The sequence below is a fragment of the Cynocephalus volans genome, chromosome 5 (genome assembly GCF_027409185.1).
Source record: "Cynocephalus volans isolate mCynVol1 chromosome 5, mCynVol1.pri, whole genome shotgun sequence".
NCBI lineage: Eukaryota > Metazoa > Chordata > Mammalia > Dermoptera > Cynocephalidae > Cynocephalus > Cynocephalus volans.
Window position 1 is genome coordinate 157,116,044 of NC_084464.1, and position 21,530 is coordinate 157,137,573.

A 21,530-nucleotide genomic window follows, 5' to 3' on the forward strand; every position below is an offset into this window, starting at 1 on the left:
TGCTGCAAATTTTCCAAATCTTTACGCTTTGCTCCTATTTTAAATTCTGGCTTTACATCATGCCTTTGCTGCCATAACTCAGAGTAGGCTGTTAGAAGTAACCATGCAGCGTCCTGAATGCTTTGCTGCTTAGAAATTTCTTTGGTCAAATGGTCTGGTTCACAAATCTTAAGTTCCAACTTCCGCAAAGTCCAAGGGCATGGACACAATGCAGCCAAACTCCTTGCTATGGTGTAGCAAGGGTGATCTTTTGTCCAATTCATGATAAGTTCTTCATTTCTATCTGAGACCTCATCATCTGCATGGCCTTTACTGTCCACATTTCTATCAGCATTCTGCTCACCACCACATAAGTCTCTAAGACATTCCAAACTTTCCCTTGTCTTTTTCTCTTCTTCTAAGTCCTCCAAACTCCTCCAACCTTTGTCCATTACCCAGTTCCAAAGATGCATCTGCATTTTCAGGTATCTGTATAGGAACACCTCACTCCTGGTACCTATTTTCTGTTTTAGTCTGTTTTGTGTTGCTATAACAGAATACCTGAAACTGGGTAATTTATGAAGAAGAGAGGTTTATTTGGCTTACGATTCTGGGACAGCTACATCTGGCACAGGCCTCAGGCTGCTTCTACTCATGGCAGAAAGTGGCAGGCAGCCAGTGGGTACAAGCAGATCACATGGCAAGAGGAAGCGCAAGAGAGAGAGAGAAGGTGCCAGGGTCCTTTCTACAATCAGCTCTTGTGGGAACTAATAGAGTGAGAACTCACTCACTACACCTCCTCCCCCAGGGCGAGCATTAATCCATTCATGAGGGATCCACCACCATAACTCAATTAGTTTCCAAGACTGCCACATTGGAGATCAAATTTCCACATGAGTATTGGAGGGGACAACACATCCAAACTCCATCAGTACTTAACTGAATATTTGAGTGGGACCTTCTGCAAATCTTCAGACTCCTCTCTGCATAGCTCTCTTTTCTTGCTGCTATGCTTTACAAGCCCTAGATCCCTTGGGTTCCTTAGATTTCTAACCTTGTCTCTTCAGTTCAGGGAATCTGTTTGGCTCTACTAGGGTTTTTCTTCCTTGTACTTTGATCTTGAAATTTTCTCCAGGGAGGAAAATGAGGTAGTTTTAGAGCTTACTTCATTTGTTTTTCTGTCCCTCAGGTATTACTGGTTTCATTGTTTGATGTGCTGTTCTTCCATATATTTTATTCATTTTCTTTTCTTTTTTGGTCAGTTTAGGTCAGAGGGCAATATGGTCCCTGTTACTTCACATTTTTTACTATAAATTTTATTTTTGTCAAAATAAATTATAGTCATTCAAATAATTATTATATAATATCTAAATATTATTTTGTATTATTATTATATTATATTACTATGAAAAGAATCTTACAAGTTTTATAATTAAAAACAAAATTGCTTTAACCCCTTTAGTTTTTCTAGCATTTACTGCCGTATATCTAGTTAATATGCTTTTGTGGCTCCTTATGAATGCTTAGATTACATTTTGATTTTCCATTATGAAGGATCAGGACTTATTCTCTTATCACTCCCTCACAATATTCACATACATCATTTGTATGTACATGTGTCTGGACAAACACACAGATTTCTCTTCCTTTCATTTTTGCAAACATGTTTTGAAGTCTTGATTTGAGTCAATCAGGATTTGTTTTTTATTGTGGCTCCATCATTTTTCTTGCATAAAGTTCATGTAATTATTACAATTACATTTAATGTGTTTATAAATATTTTTTGCTTGATTTTCTCACCTTTCCATTTACTAATCCAATAAGTCTTGTCTGATTATTTGACAGTACTATAAAACCTCTCAATGTGTGGGACTGTGAGCATAATTGAGTCCATCTTGGGTTCTTCCTATAAAGTTATACAGCAACTAGGGGGAAGGTAGTTAGAACAACAGGTAGGAACAACCTGCTAACTGTGAAGAAGGAAATTAAGGATGAGTGTAATAAAAGCCAGACTGGCCAACTGCATCAACATTTGGGAATAGTTATGATAAACTTGTTTATGAACTGCCTATATAAACCTGAGCTCAACCTTGAGATAGTGTGGAAAAGATCTTGGCATATGCTTTTGGGTCACTGTCCACCAAACTCATTATTATGTGAGTAAGTCACTGCACAATAAAGTTCTTTTATTGCATGGAATGGCTTAATTTTTGTTCAGTCTAAGGATACCTTTCCAGTTCGGTGGACAATCTGCCTTTGGTACACATTCAGACAGAATGCCACTTTCTACTTATTCAAAAAAAATCAGATAATCTGGTAATTTATCAATCCAATTTTTCCCATCAGAACATTACACATATAGTCCTTCATCCTTGTGAAACAATCTGGAATAGTTACTTGCCAAATCTTCTGTACAAATATACTCATGGGATGTACTTTCAGTGAGCTATTATTTTCAAAGGTCTACTTGATGGATCCCAGGTCTTCCTCTTCGGTTGGTCTAGATTTAGTAAGTTAAAACCTCCAGGAGTTGTTTGAAAAAGAGCATATTCTGAGACATTGAATGTCTGAAAATGCCTTTAGTATTTACACTTATAGTCTGGCTGTACAGAGTTTCCGAGGGGACCATATAATGCTGATTGGAACTTCTGTGACCACTATTAGGATTCCTGATGGGCCTCACTGTGGGATAAATGAGACAACACTGGCCATTTCAAATTTCACATCTGTAGGGATTTTCTATAGGATCATTTAAATTCTATAGAAAAAAAAGTCTTTAAATCTCCTGTTTGGGAAAATATGTGATTCCTAGGGTATTATTCAAGCTAAATTTTTGGAAGAGAACTAAGAGTATAATATTCTGTACAAGGTATTTCAGTAAATATCCCTATTTTAAGATCATATCTTTCCCTCCTAATTCATACTGTTTTTGTTCCCCAGGATCTGAGAACTACTGTTCTACATGAGGCTTGCAAATATTACGTATTTTCATTGCAATATGTAAAATTTATCTTTTGCACATAGTTTCAGTATAATTTACTTAGATATGATAACAAAATATGCCAATCTTATGCGATTCCAATGAAAGACCATATTCTAATCTGTTGTTGTTGCTATAAAAAAATACCTTCGATTGGCTAATTTATAACAAATAGAAACTTATTTCTCACAGTTCTGAGGGCTGGGAAGTCCAAGATCTTGATGGCATCAGCAGACTTGGTGTCTGGTGAGGGATGTCTGCTTCCAAGATGGCACCTTGTTGCTACATCCTCTGGAGAGGACAAATGTTGTGTCCTCACAGGCAGAAGAAATGAAAGGGCAAAAGGGAGCTTCCTTCAACCTCTTTTATAAGAGCACTAATCCATTCATGAGTGTGCAGCCCTCATGACTTAATCACTTCCTAAAAGGCCCTACCTGTTAATACTATCATGTTAGGTAATATGTTCCAATATGTGAATTTTGGAGAGACCTGTAGCAGGTTATTAAAGAGAAATTTCACCAATGGTCTCTCAAAATACCCAGATTAGAAGTGACTTCATTATGAAACTAAAATCTTCAGCAGAGTGATTGTATTATGAGCTCTGAAACCAGGCTTCTAGATTAAGAAACCTTCTAGATTTCTGTGGATTTAAATTAATTAAGCTTCCTCTGCTTATGTCCCATAGTCCCCTCTGGGAATATTAGTGGTTCCTATATCTCAGTGCTACTGTGAAAATTTCATAAGATAATAAATGTAAAACATTTAGTGCAGAGCTTGGTCCACAGCAAGCTCTCAATGTGTTGATTTTCATCAACAGCACCACCAGCCTTATCAATGTTTTTATCAATAAACTGGTGTGATTAATGATAGCATATGCGACTCAGAGACTGACTCAGCTCTAATGCAAACCTCCAGCAAGTACAGCATCCGGTTGAGCAATTATGCCTCAGCCCTGTGGTACATGAGGAGCAAAATGGATAAATATGAATATCACGTTTATGCTGCTTTCTGTGCAATCAGTATTAAATTCTTTGTCACTGACCCATGAGTCTTTTTTCTTCTGCTGTCATTCATGAAACTGTGGCTTCTAACTTTTTAGCTTGCAAGTAGAGTAAAACTCAGACTTTTTACAAGTTTTAGCATATATTTATTTTTAATGATGTTGAGAAAATTCATTTATTTGTTGTAGCACTAAGCTAGTAGTCGTTTCAATTTTTTTTTTTGTCTGCCTGTGTTATTTCACACAGCCCATCTTCAAGGTCAGAAGTTCTCTCTTCTGCTTCTGCAAGCCTGCTGGTCTCTGTTGTGTTTTTTATTTTGCTGAATGAATTCTTCAGCTCAGCAAGCTCTGCTCCGTTCTTTTTCAGGGCATTGACCTCCTTGTACATTTCTTCTTTCAGGTCCCGTATACTTTTCCTTGTTTCATTGTGTTGTCTAGCTGAGTTTTCTTGTATCTCATTTAATTTCCTTAGAATTATCACTCGAAATTCCTTGTCAGACATTTCAGGGCTTCTTGTTCTATAGGCTCTAGAGCTTGAGAGTTATGACCCTTTGGTGGTGTACTTTCTTGACTTTTCATATTTCTGGTATCTTTCCTTTGGTGTTTAGTCACTGTGGCAGGGGGTTTCACAGTCCACTGGTTTGATGCGATTGTCTGGCTAGGATGCTGCTGGGGCTGCCAATTTGGCACGGCTGCCTCAGTGCCTGTGGGGGGAAGGTTTGGGCCTCTCCGGTGGGCACCCACTTGCCAGGGCTGGGGATGGGGGATGGGGTCTGGCAGCGAGGCCTACCTGCTCAGTCACGCCGGCCCCTCCGGGCACATGGTCACTGCAGGTCTCGGGCCTCTCCGCACCAGGTCTATTTTTCGTGAATTTAATCTTTGCCTAACCTCTTCACTCTCCCTGCTAGTAGTCTTTTCAAAAGTAAACCTCTACGATATGAAATTATAAAACTCAAACTATGTTTCTTATATCTATATCAAGTCTTCATGTTCTTTTAAGCATAAGTAATATCCTACAAATATGAACACATTCATTCTTTAAAGAGATTTTTAAGATGTAACTTAAAAAGGTTGCTCAGATGTAACTAAAGTGTGAGTTGTTTGTATATACAATTTTGAGGTCAACAAAACTGAAAAGGAAGTTTACCAATGCAATTAAATCTGATTATTTTTAAACCTTAATATCTGTAAAATTCATGCCCTTAATATTTCACAAATATTCTTCTTTTGCAGAGGAATAAAACCATTACTATTTAATTCTGCTTGGGTATTTTATTTCGGCTTAAAACGGATGCCTATTTATATGTGACCACATTCCTTTTTGCTAGTCAATTTTTTTCACTGGTGTTTGGAAACAGGTTATTCTGATAAACTGTACAATGTGCAAAACCTGTGTCAAATGAATCTGGCTTCAATAGGTAGATTTTACTTTCAGTCTTAAGAGAGCAAAATTAAACTAGTTAAATGTAGGGTTTGAAAAAAACTGTTTTAAATAGTCAATATTTCAGTGTTTTCTCAGGAAAAATTTGTTTTACTCTATTACCTCTCCGTTCATGAGAGCTTACATTTATCTCGAATATTTGTTATATTCTCTATCAGCATCTATTTGGGAGGTTAGTATTTGTCCCAAACTTAGATTACAGATTGGAACACCCTCTTGTTACTTCACATTGTGTTTTACAAATAAACAAAACTCTGAGTACATTGAATGTAAATCAAGCATTTTATGATTTCCAACATTTCATAGTAAATCTTGAGCCCCAAAACAATCTGTTGAAAGAATTGTTTTCATTCTCATAATTTTTATATTTGGCAAGTAGTTTCAAAATTATCTTAATTCTGTTGATTTTTTTACTGTAGAGAAAGATTTGGTCCTTAATCTTAATTAATTAAAAAAATTAATAGAGCTGTGGACATTAGCAATGAGTGGCCACCAATGTGTACATAACAACATAGCAGCTACAAAAATGATTTTTTCCCAAATTCCTGATTTTATGGTGACTTGTAGCCAAGAATGAGAAGCCAGAAATGTAAATGGAGTCCTATCTCATGTCATATGCTTTCTATTTTTTATACTTCAAGGTTATGGTTGGAAGTAGTGAGACAAATCTCCCTGCTAGTCAAGAACGGTAGAAAATAATGCGATAGCATTAGGGACCCAGATATATTGAAACTATTGCTTAGAGAATCTATGAGTATAGAATTGACATGTACATCAGTATAAAAGCCTATTGATGTGATTTCACACACAGAAAATACTGCTTTCCCCAAACATGTCTTCTGCTCATCCCTTAATTGTGATAACTGGAGAGATTTGTGGATCAAAACCTAAGGCATGAAGTTTTGTTAAAATTTAAATATAACTTGACGGTGCTATAATCTCTCTCCTTGCTTATTTCTCTCAATTATGCTTTTACCATGCTGTCATTAGCATAGTACTTACCCCGTACTCTTGCCTTTCCTCTTGTCATCTTAATTTTCTTTTCTCTACTGATAAATTCATATAGATGCTATAGACAGGTATTTCCCAAAGTAACAAAGTTATGTAGCTTTCTAAAAAAGGCAGACATTATGATGTCTGTCCCTTAACTTTTATAAGAAAAAACATTTTGTCTAAGACTGTACTGCTTCTCAATCCACTGTTAATATCTGTCTTGTCCTGTGTCTCTAATAGAATGTAGTGTCTTTTCTCTGATGGGATATATTGGTTAACACAGTTCATGACTCACAGATCATAAAATTAGAAAAAGATGGTACAGATTTATTTTTCAATAAGAATAAAACAATAGTTTTGCAGAAGGTAGAAGGTGGAAGAAATGCCTCAAAGCACTATACCATCTTTGTTCTTTCATTATCCCCAAATAAATTTAGGGTTTGGTCATAGCTAACACCACTAGTTTTATAGTAACCCATAGAATTATTGGTTTTGTGATGGAGATTTAACATTTAAACCAGGTGAACCTCTATTAAGAAACCCAGTGCAATTTTTTGAGGGAACATTTAGGCTTAAAATAACCTTGTAACATGCACAGTGCTCCTAAGATCTCATATCTTTATTCATGCCACAGTGATGTCACCCCATGCCTTTTCATTTCACCTACCTTCTACATTTTCTCCCACATTTTCTCTATTAATGTGAATCACACCCCAGGTCCTGCCTTGAAACATTAGACTGCCTTTGATCTTGTCACCACACTGCCACAGTCATCAGCTCTTCTCTTATCATTTGATGATTTTTCATTCCCCTAGGGCAGAGTTTTCTGACTTTGGCACTATTCACATTTCACATCAGAGATTGTTTGCTTGGGCTGTGGGAGAGGGGACAGTGCTTTGCATTATAGGATAATTAGCACCATCCCTGAACTCTACTCACTACTGCTAGTAGCTTCTCTGCTCCACAGCCACAGTCGCAACAATCAAAAATATCTCTAGATATTGCCGAATGTCCCTCTGGGGAGAAAAACTGCCCCTGGTTGAGAACCTCTGCTCTGTGGGGTTAGTGGGTATTTTTTCTATCCTATGCAAGAGGGACTTCTTTTGGTTGGGATTCTTTCAGCTTTTCTAATCTACACCACAATCCTTCAAAACATCCAGATATTAGCAAGCATATTTTCTGTGAGGATGGCCATTGTTCAAGAGTGTAGTTAACACACCCATGAATGCTGAGATGGATAATTCTTCCTAAGTGCCTACATTTTTTTTCTAGGTACTGGAAAGACATCCAAATAAATGATCATTTTACTTTCGTTAAACAGAGTAGTAAAATAACCTCAAGCTCTCAAGTCAAATACCTCAGGTTATATCTTTAATTCCAAGCAAAATTCTTAACACCATCTTAGCATCTTCTCAAACACACAGATCCTGGTATTTTTCTGTTTTAATATATAAACAAAGTCTATCTATATGCCATCTGTTTAGACTTGGGTTTCACTTGTCATTGGAGCAGTTATGTATTTTCTACTTTCAGAATAGTCCCCCAAACCCCGTTTAAGACAGTCCAGTTCAAGAGTTGGGAGATTTTAACTGCTATAGACAAAACACCACACCTAACAATCGAATGCCAGTGCTGTTTGTTTCCTTGCTAGGGTGAAAGAGACAGATGCCCACAGGGCATAAAGTCACTGGAGACAGTTCCCACAGAGACTTCTAAATGAAAGGAAAGCTCTCTCTCTCTCTCTCTCTCTCTCTCTCTCTCTCTCTCTCTCTCTGTGTGTGTGTGTGTGTGTAAAGGAAGGAGGGAGTAGGGAGTATTTTCCAGTTCTCAGCTTCTTTTTCCTGACACTACCCGCTGTTTATAGTCAGACTTTTCTTTCTTGCTGCATATCAGAAAATACATTCTTTTGGCTTCTTGTGCAATCTATTCTGTAGCAAGCACAATCACTTAAGTATTAAGAGTGGAAAACACTGGGATAAAATGTCCTTGCATACTTTTTTTTGTCTCTCTCTTTCAAAAGTCAGATATCCTTTTGTGATTATGGCATATATTTCTGTATACAACTAACAAAGGAAGATTAGTCCATATTTTGGAAGAAAATGGCCAATTTTTTATTGCAGTGAGGATTGGCTAAAGTTCCAGAGTGAAAAGACAGGAAAGCCTCTGGATATAAGTGGGAAGGAATAAAATGGAACAAAGGATGTGGAAAGAAGAAAGTGTACCTAATAGCTATTGAATTTGTTACAGGAAAATAGATTCAATTAGCCCTGACATTTAGAAAGAACATTTTCTTATTTTATTTTTTTAAAGACAGGCTTAAAGAGTTTTCAAAAATGAGGTTGTCTCAACCATCTTGGCTTTTAAATAATGTCATCAGAATATTATCCTTTAAGGGACTATTGTAAGTTCTTTAAAGAAATGAGATTAAGCATCAAAACACATTACATGGTGTAAAATTACTTCCTAGTTAAAAATTTTTGATTTTGAAATAAACTCTAACTTTTTCTGGGTATAAGTTGTTGTATATAAAAAGCTGACAAAATGAGAATTATCACTGTAAATATCAATAGTAACAGTAATATACCATCAAAAATATTAACATAGCCACACATTAATTGGGTTAATATTTATCCCAGCACAATACAAAGACTTTAATAGATTAAAAATTATCTTTAAATATTAGGCACTAGGATAAATTTAGGTTTATTTTAATTTATATTGGCCTTAGTGACCAACATAAGCAATTTCCTTTGAGTAAGAGATTTTTACTTAATGAAATATTTGTTTTGTTTATATCATGGCCAATATAATGAACCCAAACATAAGAAAGAATATATGTGCATGTGTATATTAGATATTTAAATACATTATTCAACCAAAGTAATCTAAAATAGTTTTCCATCATAGAACCCTATAATCTCCAGCAGATTAACAATAAAAAATACTCTATACTGTAAATATTGAAACAATAAGAACTAAATCAAAGAAAAACATTCATTACCAAATAAATCAGAGAAATCAAGTTATGAAAAAGAAACATAAAAAAGTAATTCTCCAAGGAGATAATTTAATAGAGATAAGAAAACACTTTAAATGAGTATAATTGATAGCTTTATAAAAATAAAAATATAAAACACCCATAAAACAAGAACAAGCTACTATTATGAAAAGAAAAAGTTAAGATCTTGAAAATTTAAAATTTGGTTGCAAAAGTAAAAATATAAAGCTAAAAAATGTTCCATAAAATGATTAAATAAAATAATGAACTATTTGAGAACAGGACAAACTTAGATCTGGAAGTTTGATCTGGGTAAATACATAGAAACTTTACAGTTTTTATAATACAAGCTTCTAAAGAAGAGAACAGAGGGAATAAAAGGAATATAATGGAAGGAAATATGCTAAAGTTTAAGAAAGACATATTAAAAAGGGTTCACACTAGCCATAGAGAAGTAATAGAAAACATCATCTTCAATAATCAAGGTGATGTTGCAGGTACATTCTGAAAATATTCTCAAGAATCTGAAGAATATTGAGGGTCTTACAAGTAAATATCAGAAAAGCATCAAAATAACTTCAGAGTTTTTATTGATATTACTAAATCCTAAGAAAAAATGGAGCAATAGCTTTAAAAAAGGTTACAAACAGTAGATAACACTGAATATTTGTTTATACATAATGTGAAAGACAAATAATAATCAATTAGTAAAAAAAAAAGAAGAAATATCTTCTTAGTGGGAGACTAAGTAAATTTTTATTTTAAAAAGTTTGGACACTCACTAGAATTATAGGGAAATGGTTGGAAGTCATATAACCCAATGGGGGGGAGTGAAAGAACAATTGAAAAACAACAAACCAACACACTTGGGAAAGAAATGAGAATAGAGAGTAAATACCAAATGCAAACTCTGACTATAAATTAGTAATCACAATAACTGGGTTTGGATAAAAATCCTTCTATTAGATTTCATAAATCCTCACATTGAGTAAGGAAGAAACTTGTTTTAGTCCATTTTGTGTTGCTATAATAGAATACCTGAGACCGGGTAATTTATAAAGAACAGAGGTTTATTTGGCTCACGAGTCTGGGACAGCTGCATCTGGCGCCAGCCTCAGGCTGCTTCTATTCATGGTGGAAAGTGGCAGGGAGCTGGTGGGTACAAGCAGATCACATGGTGAGAGGAAGTGAGAGAGAGAGAGAGAGACAGAGAGAGAGAGGAGGTGCCAGGGTCTTTTAAACAACCAGCTCTCATGCGAACTAATAGAGCGAGAACTCACTCCTACCCCTCCCTCAGGGAGAGCATTAATCCATTCATGAGGGATCTACCCCATGACTCAATCAGCTTCCAGCACTGCCACATTGGGGATCAGATTTCCACATGATTTTGGGGGAGACAACACATCCAAACTCTATTACAACTACAACATATGTCACCTTGTACTGTTTAAATGAGACATGCCAAAGTGAACAAAACAGGCAAAAGTCATCCTGTCATGGAGCTTGCATTCACCAGCATTATCACTGGAGATACATCTCAGAAGTTAAAATTTCCCTGAAGGCGTGGCTGTGACAGGAAGTAGGTTCCCTTGAGACATCCCAGCATCATCACCCACCATCATTTAAAATATAATCCTGGGGCCACCTACCTCAGAATCACTTGGGACACCTTAAAAAAATCGGAATCAGACTCTTTTAAGGAAAAGCCTAGAAATCTGCATTTCTAACAAACACCCCAACTACTTCTTCAACAGCGAGCAAAATATTTGAACCATAGTAATTTGCAAACCTTGTGACCATAACCAAAAATGGTGATTTGCTGTGAAAGCTGCATTCTTCCCATTCTAACACTCTGTATTTAGAAAGAAACAGTTGCAGTCTGATGGTGCTGATGATTTCCAGAACATGTATCGAAAAATTAAGTAGAATGTGATTAACAGCATGTTTTAATATGCTAAAAAAATTAAATAAGACATGCCCAAAATAAAATGGCTCATGGGATTTTTAAGATAATAGCAGAGAAAAATGTAGATAGAATGATGTTCACAAAGTGATTACTTGTGGAAATACTAATATTAATATAATAAGAAAATCACCTATACACCAGAGCATACAAGAGGAACTAAGATTCTATTCACAATTGAGTGAAAGCCCCAAAACATTGTATAATATCCTTAACAAAAAATATGCATGCCCTATTTTAAGAATTAACTAAACTTTGTTGAAGTAAATAAGAAAGGATTTGAATAAATGAAGATAATTATGGTGCTACTTATTAGGAGGATTGAATATAATAAACCTCCCTAATTTAATTTATAACTTCCAAACAAATATCCACTTTAGTAAGAGTCTAATGAAAATCAACATGCTAATTCTTAATTTTATGTTGAAGAGACTATGTCCAAGAACGTAGAAGGATATTCTCTGCTAGATCAAAACACACTACAACATTAAAATAAAATAGGTTGGAGTTTGCCCTGGCTTAGAATGTTTTCTCTAGTTTTGTTTGTTAGACTGCATTTGGGTTCCCTAGGACACACACTCTGAGATGGTTTAATGTGCAAATTGTGTATCTGGGAAGGCCTTTGAGATCAACACTTAAGGAAGGTGGGGGATGAAACAAGACTGGACAGAGTGAGTAGAGCTGTGATGCAGGCAGAGCAATTGCCCCAGTCCACCCCATGGAGAGTTCTGGAGCTAGAATGGTTCTTCAGAGTTGTTCCCCACTTGGCAAAGATGGACTTTCTACTCACAGCAGATGGGCCATTGAATATAGACTCCCCAGATAGGGCATGCCCCTGGCTGAGGCTGCTCTCTGTGGCTAAAGCACTTTCTGAGGGGCTGACATGTAATAATATCTGCTGACGGGGGATAATATCTGGCTGGGGATGAAAAGTGAAGCAGGGTCTGAAAAACACATCTTACAGTTCCCACAGAACATTAGTAATGTATTTGTCAAAACTCTATTATGTCCTTCCTTCTGTACCAGGAAGCATAAAATCTTTTACCCCCAAAGACAGTTTTATTTAAAACATCTCTCCTTAATGCCTTTAACTTGCTGCGCTTGTAGCTCATGTTGTGCTTTGAAATACTTAAACATATGGAAGTATCGGAGAATAAACACAATGGACTCCTCTACGATATTCACTGCAGTCTCAATTTTTAAATGGCTTTTTTTTTATTAACAAAATAATGTGTGTTCAATGAAGAAACTTGGCAAATGAAACACAAGACAGAAAAGTCATCATACAAAAAAAGAAAGTAAAAGTAAAAATCATTTATATGCTTATTAGGTACATTTTTTATAGACTAGTTTCATCTGTTTATCATATTTTTCCTGCTTTTTTGTCAGGTAACAATATAGGAAAATGTTATTACATGTCAATAAGTAGTTTTACATAAAATGCTTCTTCAACTTCTATCCTGCATACCACATAAAATATGATATATTTAATTAACTTTTTAGTATTAGGAGTTTTTATTTTCTTACTTTCCTATTAAATTAATTTATAAGTAAATAATTGCATATGTTTATGTTTGCACACATTTTGATTTATTGCTTTATTTATTAGAAATGAAAGTTCTGTCCTTATTTTTGTTTAAGTGTGCTCAGGCATTGGTTCATTTCGTAGCTTAAGAGTAAAGCATCTAAAATAGAGTTGTGCCCAACAAATGCTGGTGGGGCTGCTCACAGTCAGGCAGAGCACTAAACAGAAGGGTCATAAACCACAGACCCTTGGCTGTCTACTGCAGACTCCTAAGGCAACCATGCACGAACGTAAAAGGAAATAGTGGGAAAATATAAAGAGATCAATGAATTTCAATAAAGATAAATTGAGTAATGACTTTTACAACTTTCTGAAAGATAATTTCTTCAAATTTCTATTTTTCTTTCATCACTTTGAGTAAAACACTGAAAGAAGAAAAAAGAAATAGAAAAGTGTATTCAGAGACTGAAGTTTGATGCTGACAATGTAACTAATGCAAATAGCTAACATAATATATTAAGTGAATTAAGCCAGGCACAGAGAGACAAATACCACATGATCTCACTCATATGTAGAATCTAAAAAAGTCGATCTCATGGAAATAGAAAGTAGAACAGTAGTTACCAGAGGCTGAGACCACTGGGGAAGTGGGTTGGGGAGACATTGGGCAAAAGATAAAAAATTACAGTTAGGTACAAGAAATAAGTTCAAGAGATTTATTGTACCATATAGTGACTACAGTATAGTAATGGCAATACATTGTATTCTTGAAAAAAATGTCAAGAGAGTGGATGTTAAATGTTTTCACCACAAAAATAACTATGTGAGGTAATGGATAGGTTAATTAGCTATATTTAACCATTTCACAATGTATATATACTTCAAAACCCCATATTGTACACAATAAATACATGTAATTGTATCTGTCAATTAAAAAACTTTTTTTAATCTGAAAACAAAATTGGATACTAACATTATGTGTAAAGGGTTTTTCTTCTAATAGAATGTCTCATCCATATCTTTGGATAACATGTATATTATTAATGCATGATAATTGTTAGTGTGGCAAAACTGAAGTTTCTTTGTGCAGTTTTAAGTATGTATTACCTTTTGTTTTGTACCAGCATAAAATAAGAAGAAAAAATGTTTACATTTTCTTTCCTTTATAGAAATGCATAATTCAAAACTCCTTTATTTTCATTTCTGCTATTATTCCTCATATCTCATGTCAGTTAAACAACTACAGAATAGAAATCTGGTAGCTCATTCTTTTCCGGGTTCTACATTTATGGAAGGGAAAGAAAACTATTCAACTTTCCCCAACATTTTAGTAGTCTTTACTCTTCTTTCCACTAAAATGTCACATTTTACCTGATGTTAAATTAAATTAACTATTGCATAGTTGCACAACTCAGATGATCAGAGTGCTGATGTAACAGTCCTTTCCTGAGCAGGCAAATAAAAATCTGCAGGATATAAACATCTTCATAAAGAAACACGAAACTCAGAGAGGGATAAAATGCACTGGGCTTTATTAACTTTATATGTTAAGGAAAGCAAAATATATAATAGGAGTTTAAAGTTTGTTTTAGCAGGTAACCTGTCAGCTATGTAAATGTTGGTGATTATAGTTAGTGTGTCATCTGAATGATATATAGTTAGAAATAACTGGAGCTAATCAAAATGCATAAGTGCTACCTTGATGTGACATTGCTAATAAAATGGCACTGTTATTCATTCAGAAATTTGGCTAACCACTTGCACATTTTTGGTAACAAGTTGCTGGTAAGTTGTTAGCTAAAACCTAGCTAAAACAGGAGTGCTGCTAGAGACGTGTAAAATCACTGCACACGGTTTGATATTGTGGCTTTTGGCAATGATGCAGGAAAATGAAGGCAGCCAATGTGTCTTGATATTTCTCCTAGAACACAGAAAACCTCATCAACATTGTGGTTTCACTCGTACTGTGAGTATCATGCAACTCCCCAGGCTTTCACTCTTTGCCAAGAATCTAAGGATTGATGCTCATGTTCATTTTGGCTTATTTGAGATAAGATCCAACAAGAAGTGTTGAACCAGAAAATTTTACGGGAATCAAGAGCCCTGTGCAGCATTTTTAGTCACCACTCCACTCAGTATATTCTTCATGACTATTTTCTGAATTTCTCTTCAGTCCATATATTTACTTAATGTAGGAGCATAATTTAGTTTCTCAAAAGCATTGAGCCTGTCATCCATGCTTACCAGTCTCTGGATTTAGTTGCACAGAGTGTAAATGCAAAAAGGGCTTAGTTCTGGCTTAGGCTCTTCCATTAACTTGTGTCACTTTGACCAGGTCTCTTAACTAGTGGGGACTAGTGGCAACTAGTGGGGACATAGAAAAACCATATAAGTCTTCTTGATTCTCTTGCCTGAAGAATAGACTAATCAATGCTTATAGTTTTGGGGTTTTCTTTTTGCTTAGCATTTTAATGAAATGGAATAAAAAGGAACACTCTTGGTTTTACCATATACCAGAAACAGTGAATTTTACTTTTGATCCAGTATTTGAGGGCAGCATTTATTATAGCTATCATAAAGCTCCTTGCTTTTGTGAGATCACAGGTAATGTGCTCAAGATAAATTAATATTTTTGCTTTTACCTCTCTATGATTTAGAAATTTTATCTTTCATATCAGTCTGTTTCCCAGCAGAAAGCAGTGCATTTTAAGGGGGCAATTGACATGAATTTAATAAGAGATTTTTTTTTTTTAAGTTAATGGAAACCAAAGGGGAAGGTTGAAGAAGTCTAGGTCTAACACTGGTGGGAAGTTGCTCCTCTCCATGGGTTTGAAAGGGCTGTAGGGGAGAGCTAGGAGGAGGTTGTTCAAGATTGGTGGCCTTTGGTAGGGTGACACCTCCACTGGCAGCTAGCTGCCTCGGCACAAAGGAAGCTGGGGGAGTAAGTACCTCAACCACTTTTTCTTCCCACTCTCTGATCTCTGGCTAGAAACTCATTTTTCAAACATAACCAGAACTAAAGGATAAGAGATCTCCTTGTTGCCATCCTTAGGTAACAACTTCCTGAGATACATATTAAGATAGAGAATGTTGGAAAGGGGACAAATGGGGAATAATAACTGTAAATTGAAGGTTTTAGACGTGAAGATCTCAAAGTTCCTTTTTTTCTCTACAATTCTGTCTTTCTCTTATATGCAGCTATTTGCCACATTTCATATATATTTATGCAGTCACTTATATGTCCTGATATTAGTATAATAATTGCAATTTATCATTTTATAATACTTTATTTAAAAGACATTTTGGAATTCTGTTTATGATTTGCATTTTTCTTTTCAGTATTGATATGTCTTGATGTAAATAGGAGTACCACATGCATATCTTGAACTCTAGGCAAAAGCTAATACAGTAAATTTAAATTTAGGATTTTTCAAGCTTTTCTTTTATAGCCAGATAATAAACTGAGTATCTGTTTGGTTCTCTCATAGAATTGTAAAGACTGACATCTTGTTATTTCCTTTGTTTCTATAAATCTGTAGATTGGAGTAAGGCAGGGCCTGAGTTCAAATTCTGAGAATCCAACAATCTACAAAAATATAGTCAATTTATCTTTGACAATGACCTTAACAGACATCTCACCAAAGAAAATATATAGATAAAAAATATGCATCCAAAAAGGTGCTCCACATCACGTGTCATCAGGAAAATACAAATTAAAATATTAATGAGATACTACTACACGTCTATTATAATGTTCAAAATTCAGAACACGGACGACACTGAATGCTGATGAGGATGTGGCAAAACAGGAGCTCTCACTTATTACTAGTGGGAATCCAAAACGGTACAGCCACGGGCCGAGCCCGTGGCGCACTCAGGAGAGTTCGGTGCTGGGAGCGCAGCGACACTCCCGCCGCGGGTTCGGATCCTATATAGGAATGGCCGGTGCACTCACTGGCTGAGTACCGGTCACTAAAAAAAAAAAAAAAAAAAAGACAAAAAAAAAAAAAAAAATAGACAAAATGGTACAGCCACTTTGGAAGACAATTTGGCAGTTCCTTACAAACTAAACATGCTTTTATCATACAATCTAGTAATTGTGCCCCTTGTTATTTACCCAAAAGAGTAGAAAACTTGGTTTCACACAAAAACCTGCACGAGAATGTTTATAGCAACTTTGTTCATGATTGACAAAACTTGGGAGCAGCCAAAATGTTATTCAGTAGGTGGTTGGATAAATAAACTGTGGTCCATCCAGACAATGGAATACTATTCAGCATACTACTAAGTGAGAGAAACCAGCTTGAAAGATCACATACTGTTATGGTTCCAGCAATATGACAGTCTGAAAAAGGCAAAACTATGGAGACAGTAAAAAGATCAGTAATTGCCAGAAGTTAGGGGAGAGGGAGGAATGAATACATGGAGCACAAGAAATTTTAGGGCAGGGAAACTACTCTGTGTGATACTATAATGATGAACATGTGTCATTGCACTTTTGTCCAAACCCAGAGAATGTACAACATCGGGAGTGAACCCTAATGTAAACTATGGACTCTGGGTGATAGCCTTGTCAATGTAGGTTCATCAATTGCAACACATGTACCACTCTGGTGGGGGATGTTGATATTGGGGGAAGCTGTGCATGTGTAGGGGAAGGGGGCAGATGAGAAATCTCTGTACCTTCTGCTCAATTTTGCTATGATTCTAAAACTAATTTAAAAAGTAAAATGTATTAAAAAATCAAAGAAAATTTGATTGTTATGCATTTATAGGTCTGTATGTTTGCAGGATTCTTGGTAAAATGAAAGTTCAATAACATAATTTTATTAATAGTAAAATATCTATAGAAGTTACTCTATGCCTCATAATTTATTAAGGTGTAAATACATTGAATCATTATGCAAACTTCATGGAGTAAATCACATTATTTTCTTTAATTTCAAAAAATATTTTTGTATTATAGCATTCAGCATTTTTTCCCTTCATTTTGCTATCTTCTCTCCTTTAAATATATGTATTATCTCTGTTAGGTCTGTTGTTTTTTTCTCAGCTTATATGTCTGTCTAATCATTGTCTTCTTATGATCCATGCATTTTGTAAATATGGTATTGCCCAAACTATATTCCAATTTACAGTTTTCATGGAGACGTTAATAAGTTTGTTGTACAAAGAAACTTCAAGAAGTTCATGAAAAGATTAGTATTATTTTTCAATTCTATTTTTCCATGAACTTTTTGAAGTCCCCTCATATTTGAGGAATCATGTCTGCTTTGCCCGCTCTTTTTTGCCCAGCTCCCCCACATGGCTGACCTCAGAGCACGTAGCCAATGGCTTCACTTCTAACGAGTTCACTCACCAAACACTAAATAAATGAAGTCAAGCATAATTGAAAATTTTAAGGTATGTACTGTTGGAGAATGGGGAGAGGATATTATCTGAGACCCAATTAATCTACATAAGACTTAAGTGTGACAACTTGCATTGTCCCATTTTGATTACCAAATTGGAGGAAGTGGCTCATCCATTCAAACCTAGGGGCAAGGTAACTTCTTTCAAATAGGACTTTTTTTCCCTCTGTCTGTGGTGGAAATAAAGGAGTGATCTATTCTTTCTCGCACAACCCAGCCCTTCTCCAGTTATTCCATAGGCAACATCTCCTGAGCTCCACGCAGAACCCTGAGCTGACTCCTGAGGGAGTGCAAACCAGGCGTGCCTCTGTCCTCATGGAGCCCCGTGACAAGGCAGGTGACCCAATGGGCAGCAGTGGAAAAGTGTCTGACTGCGGAAAGGCCGGTGGGAGAGGCTCAGTGAGGAGGAGCTTGTTGGACTAGAGGTCAGGGAAGGCTTCTTGGAGGAGGTGAGTTATGACCCAGACCTAGAAAGACCAGAAGGAGTGGGCGGGCTTGGGAATGGGCCAGGCATGTTCAGATTCCAGGGGATAGATCAGCCATCTGGCTGGAGGAGGGAATGAAGAACAAGCTGATAGGAGGGCGATTTTGTGGGACCAGATCCCACGATCCAGAGGTGACCACGCAGGCTAGGGTGGGTGGATGCTATGGTAGCTAACCCTGGAAGAAACTGCGGAATCAGAATCAATAAGTGTGTCACCAGCTGCAAACCCAGCTTCCTTCCTCCCACCTGCCTGTGCCCACCCTTCTCTGCTCCCATCCCACACCTCCCCACCACTGCCATGACCTTTGCCCTTTCTAAACAGGCAGTGGGTAGAGGAGGAGGGACAGTGGAACTTGCCAAATGTCCTCCCCATGCAACCCTCTTGCAGAGGGCCTTGTGGGGACCTTTAAAACCTGAGATTTTCTTCATATTTGTGAGTGTGCCTCTGCCCCCACCCACGAACTGAATTCTCTGTCCCTGGGCTCCATCTTGAAGGGAAATAATCACAACCCTGGAGATTGGGTGCCTCCTATTGGTGAAGAGGTGGAAACTATGGCATCTAAATGACCATTTTCCAAGTGGATATTGGTCTGGAGATGGAGTAACACCTAATATTTACTGAGTGCTTCCTACATGCCAGGCACCCCCTAAGGGCTTACATGGACTAACTCATTTTCTCCTCATAGTGACCCTGTGAGGTCGGTACTTGCTGTAATCCCCATTTTATCCATAAGGAAACCGAAGCATAGAGAAGTTAGGAATGTGCCCAAGATTACAGTCAGGAATCAACCAAGGTGTTGCCTGCTGTCACAGCACTGACTCTTAACCATGCACTGCCTGGCCAGATTCAGGACGTATAGGAACTCTTACTGATATAAATTTGTACCATGGTGATGTTGGTTATTTAAGGAGTTAATGTCAAAACTCAGTTGTTTCAAGGGTGCAAATTATTCAACTTAACAAACTTCAGATACTTACTATATGTAATCCCCTGGCAGGGTACTACAGAAGTGGAAGGCGATGTTACAAATGACCAAGTTACAATAACTCACAGTGTGGTATCAGTGATAAGACATGTATGTGAATAATCATGGTGCAAGAGAGAATGTTCTAGAAGAATGCTATGCGTGCTGTGGTAACACAGGGCAGAAGCATGATTTCTGGCACGGGGTGAGGACTGCTGAAGGCAGCGAGGCAGACCTAATAGGACTTCCTGGAAGGTGACCTTTGTGCTGGGCTGATGCAGGAGGAGATGATGGAGATGGTGGAGACGGGGAGGGGCAGGCACGTTCTGGTGGAGGGTGGTCCTAGCAGAGGCAGAGAGGCAGGAAAGCAGAGGGTGTGTGGGGGGCCGGTTGAAGAGTGAGGCTGCTTGGAGCTTCAAGTGAGGGAAACTAGGGAAGACAGGAAGGCAGGGATGGGCCAGATCACTAAGGGGTTAAGGACTTTAAACTGTAGTACAAACATTGAAAGTTTTAGATCAGAAGACAGATGAAAGCAATAAATGTGCTTGTTGGCACAAACAAAACTGTGAGCAGGAACCGCTTTAGGGAAAGGCAGAATGTGCCTAAGTGTCAGGTGTCCTTTGCAAAACCCCTCAAAGAGCGCTATAAATAGAACATTGACATGCGCTGGCACTTGCTCAGTGCTGACCAGCACACCTGTCCCCAAGTCTCCCCCACCCACTTGACACCAGAGCTGGTATTTCAACCTTCAACACTGGATGAGACAAGGCCTTGGATATGGAGCAGGCCCCAATTAAATTGTATATAGTTGCCTGGTAGGGTAGAGAAGACAGGAGCCACACACCGACAGTGACGATAATATCGACTAATGCCGACCACTTACTGTTGTTGGGCACTGATATCGATGTGCTACACAACAGATCTCATCTTATCTTTGCTGTAATCTTTTGTGGTAGGTGCTGTCATTATCCCCATCATGCAGAGGAGGAAAGCGGAGCCCAGAGAGGCTGACTAACTCACCCAAGGGCACACAACTAGTAAGTGGCAGAGCTGGAATTCAGTCCCAGGCCGCCTGCCTGCGTCGTCCTGTGGGTTAACTACTGCAGCAGTTTGTCAGGAAACTTAGCTATAACTGTAGATGAGGCCCTGAGGAAACATGACACAGGACAGGCACATTTTTAAATGACATGAACAGAAACGGTCCAGAACAGGATGGCTCTTTGAAGGGAGAGAGGTCTTAGAGGTGAAGTGCCAGAGAACATCGGGAATCCCTGCCTGTGTGACTGTGGGCGAGCTGCCCTGTGAGTGTGCCCAGACCTGGCCCGGGTTGAAAATGTGTATGCATGTGTGTGTTCTCTGTGTACACAGCATGCATAGTGTGCAGTGTGTGTGCAGTATGTGCCCATGCAGTGTGGGTGCATGCAGTGTGTGCGTGTGTGTGCGTCCTCTGTACATGCAGCATGCACAGTGAGCAGTGTGTGCACATGCAGTGTGTGTGCATGCGGCATGTGTGCGTGTGTTCTTTGTGCACATAGCAAGCACAGTGTACAGTGTGTGTGCATGTGGCATGTGCATGTATGTGTGTTCTCTGTGCACATGCAGCGTGTGTGCGTGCAGTGTGTATGTATTCAGCATGTGTTTAGCTAAAATATCGCCCACTCTGGCTTAGGACTGTGCTTGAAATTCCACATGAAAGACTTATTTCTTCTTCTAGTCACGAGTTACCTCATTAAGTCATGATTGCAACTAGAGCCTCCCACAAGATTATTTTCCAGCAGGGCCACTAGCTGG